The sequence below is a fragment of the Rattus norvegicus genome, chromosome 6 (genome assembly GCF_021556685.1).
Source record: "Rattus norvegicus strain SHRSP/BbbUtx chromosome 6, alternate assembly SHRSP_T2T, whole genome shotgun sequence".
Lineage (NCBI taxonomy): Eukaryota > Metazoa > Chordata > Mammalia > Rodentia > Muridae > Rattus > Rattus norvegicus.
Window position 1 is genome coordinate 22,204,999 of NC_141539.1, and position 4,019 is coordinate 22,209,017.

The 4,019-nt window shown below is 42.3% G+C and overlaps 2 pseudogenes; both read right to left on the reverse strand.

Moving 5' to 3' along the window:
• Positions 1–587: 587 nt before the first annotated feature.
• On the reverse strand, positions 588–899 carry Atp5mgl3 (ATP synthase membrane subunit G like 3; annotated as a pseudogene).
• Positions 900–2,821: 1,922 nt separating this feature from the next.
• Morf4l1-ps1 (mortality factor 4 like 1, pseudogene 1) lies at positions 2,822–3,796 on the reverse strand (annotated as a pseudogene).
• Between the last annotated feature and the right edge of the window lie 223 nt (positions 3,797–4,019).

The window sequence follows — 4,019 nt, forward strand, 5'->3', positions numbered from 1 at the left end:
CAATCTAAACTGATGTCATCTGTTGAGACAGTGCTTCTATTGTCCCCTGCCCCAACCGTCTATGAAATCAAAACCTCAATTACTTATTTAATATCTCTGTCTACTTACTGTATGAGTCTATTTCTAGGCTCACTCTTTACTTAATTCCCAAGGCGTAAATTCCTACTGTCTGCGATAAGTTAGGCAGTTTATCCCTGCTGTCTATATAAGCCTATTCTTAGGCTTCTAGTCTGTCATGCCAGAAATATTGATCCCAGAATTCCTGTGGAGCCCACATTCGCAGAATTTGAGTATTTTCTGGCAAGACCCTTTCAAGTCTTCCCTAAAGCATGTTTCCTTTCAATCTCATTTCTATCCTTAAAAACAATTAAATTTCATTTATCTCTATCCGTTATCTGCTTGTTGGGGGTCAGCAGCCTCTCTCTGCCTTCCTCTAGTAAATCCTGTCTTTTTTCACAGCAGGGGATTCCAGCTGAGGCTCCTCCTGTGTTTTTTTTTTCCCACAGCTAGTATTTTACTCAGATAGCAATACACATGGTCCAAGAACATTCATATAAGAACTCAAACTGGAAGTTAAAGATTGACCTTCAAACATCATAGCCAACAATGCCGCGTTTGCCTATGATCTCTCGGATATAAAACCACATCCACACCTCAGTGGCCACCGAACCATTCAGCACGGCTTCCTTAACTGTAAGGTGTTGGAAGCCACAAGTTTTGGCACTTTGAATTATTTTTTTCATGCTCTGAATAGCTGTAGGGATTTCACCAGGGGTTGGGGGAACCAGCTCAACCTTGGCGTAGTGCAAAAATGTGGCCAATCGAGGCTTCAAGTAAGTCACGGCAGCGGCCATTACTGACGGTGCCTTCTCCACGAAGTTACAGATGAACTTGGCCATGATCTGTGTTCTTTTATTTAAGTTTCCTGCACACTGGAGCCACCATGTGGCTCAATCCGCTCTCCCCTTTTCCTAGACCTGTATCATTCTCTCTCTCTCTCTCTCTCTCTCTCTCTCTCTCTCTCTCTCTCTCTCTCTCTGTGTGTGTGTGTGTGTGTGTGTGTGTGTGTGTGTATGTGTGTGTGTGTGTGTGTGTGTGGTGTGTGTGTGTGTGAGAGAGAGACAGAGAGAGAGAGAGAGAGAGAGAGAGAGAGAGAGAGAGAGAGAGGAGAGAGGTCCAGCTGAGAATTCCTAATTAGTAGTAGATTCTTGCCTTCCACGTTATGCAACCTCTGTAGCATGTTCTTTCTGTAGCATGTTCTTTCTGTAGCTTTTACTCTAAGGGGCTACCAGCACCCATCCAGTTTCCCTTGAATCCTCTGACAAAAGACACACACACACAGTTTGTTCCTGTTCCAGTTGCCTTCTTGGCACAATTGCTGGATACTGTTATCTCCCACCTGGAAAAGCACACCCTTACCAATTTTTTTCTTCTGTCTCTCCACCTGCCCTAAACTTCAGTTGCTAAGTTCCCCTGACCACCCGCCTATAGGAGCAGCATATGGGGTCAGTCCATTTTGAGATCCTTCATGGTTGACCCATTATTTTCCCTCCAAAGCATGGCAAACACTCTTTTTCCTCCCTTGCTTCTCTCTCCTCCCCAAGGGACCCAGAAGTTCTGCCTGTCCCTTCCACCCAGTAATTGGCCCATGGTTTTCTTTACTAACAGATCAAGAACCCATTAGGGAACAGAAACATCCTCTACACCAAGTCATTGACAAGAACTCTTTAAAAATGTAATCAAGATGCTAAAGTATAACTCTCCACAGTTGGCTTCTGGCAGGTGTGGGGGAGGGGAAGGACTCAGTTTTCTTTAAGGGGCTGGCCATTGGAAGTTTGACCATGCTCTATGGTTACCACAAAATGAATTTGTGTATCTCTCGCTCGTTCTTGCTCTCGCTCTCTCGCTTTCTCTAGTTCTCTCTCACTCTCTTTCTCTCTCTCAGAGAGTGGTGAAGGTTACAAGTTGGGGTTGGATCTAGGAGGACTGGGAAGTGAGTGTGATTGGGGTGAGTTATGTGAATTTCTCAAATAATAAAAATAATAGTTAGGGGGGAAGAAAAACATTGAAGCTCTCTTAGTATTGAAATAAACTTTAAACCATAGATACAGTTCATAGAGAGACTAGAAATCTCTTTTTTTAATTTAAAGAAAAATTTATTGAATATCTGAAAAACAACTCCCAAGATTGATTTTTCTATAAAACTGTAGCTACACAATGCATTGCGTCTATCGTGTTAAAACATGCATTAGACACAAATACGAAAACCATGAAAACAAGCCGCCATTCTTTAACAATTGAACAAAGATAAAACGCCTAAGAAACAGTATGGTTGTCTTGCGGAGGATGGACTCTTTAAGCACCATTAAAGAAAAAGAGCACAGATGGATGAGTGCTCAGTTATACACACTAAAGGGAAGCTTTGGCACTAGGAATCAGAGCGTTTTTGTCATAGAGCATTAACACATATTATAAAAGTGTGCAGTGTCAAAGGAACAGAACCTCCAGCATGCAAAAGCAGCTTTGTCAACTAGGCAAACGCTCTACAGCGTGTCTCTCCATTGTCCATCACTGATACACTGGTAGAAACTTTGAAATGAAAACAGGAAAGAAAAAAGGAGCAGTTAACTCCTTTTATTTTCTCAGTTTAAAATCAAACAGAAAACAAACATCAACTCTGTTATACACTGTCTTCAATTGCATCATTTGAACAAGAGAAGGACTAAGAACCAAACTGTTTACCGAGATCCAAGCATGAGAGAGAGAGAGAGAGAGAGAGAGAGAGAGAGAGAGAGAGAGAGAGAGAGAGAGAGAGCGCACCTCACACGGCTTTCCAGTGGTACTCGGGAGAAGCCACTTCATAATCACTGGCACTGAACAGAGTTGCAGAATTCTTTGCCAAGTACTTGAGGAAATCATGCAGCTAGATCAGTAATAAAGCAAGCCTTTCCTTGTCTAGAGGTGTACAGGCCAACATCGCTCCAGTTCACACAATCTCAGTAAATGTGGCGCTCCTCACACCTGGGACATCGGAGCATCAGGGTGATCGGCCAGAATTTCAGCAGAATGTGGTCTCTCATATTTATAGAGTACCCGAGTGTCCACCATTGCACTAAAGTATTCATGTATCCCTGCCACACACTCATTAACAGCATATTCCTTATTATCTGTATTTACTCCTCAAGACTTCTAATAATTTGCATAATCCTCCAAAATGGAGTCCACATTCTTCTTGGCAGGAAGATAAAGTAAGCTGCTTTTGTCTGGTGATTGAGTCCCAGTCATCCATGAGCCATGGTTTCAGCTCCTCGGGAATCTTCACTTTAACCTCAACTCTGTTCATGATGTTTCTTCATTTTCAACGGTCGGATCTACCCGGGCCCTCTTCTTCCTAGGAGGCTGAGGTGTCTGTCTCACTGGTACTGCCACCATCGCTGTTCCCAGGTGTTTTCTGCTTGTTCTTTTTTGTTTTCACGTCAACATTTTTCTGTTGCAGACCGGATGTCTTCTTCCCTGGAGCACCCCTCTCATCTTTCCCTCTGCATATTGTTCCTGATTGGTCTTTTGAAGTCCTCGCTGTTTCTGCCAATCGGTGTCCACATATTTCATACTCTGCTTTCGGGCACCCATTCATCCCAACTTTTATTCCAATCGCTGTACTGGATAAAATACTTCACTTGTTTGTCCTTTATGGCAACCTTTACACACTTTGCTTCATAAACACAAGGCCCATGAAAGAGCACAGCATTCACTTGCTCTCCTGGAATTTAGGCTTCGGGTCCTGCTTGGGTGTCATTTATATGTGATTTGATGCCCCTGACTACCTAGAAATCTCAATTTTTTTTTTTTTTTTTTTTTTTGGAGCTGAGGACCGAACCTAGGGCCTTGCACTTGCTTAGAAATCTCATTTTCCAAAAATCCTTTTGTAGTTACATTTATAAAATATTATACTTTTTTATACAATTTAGTTTTTCTAAGTAGATAAAGCTTAACAACATTAACATAGACATGTGATTAGA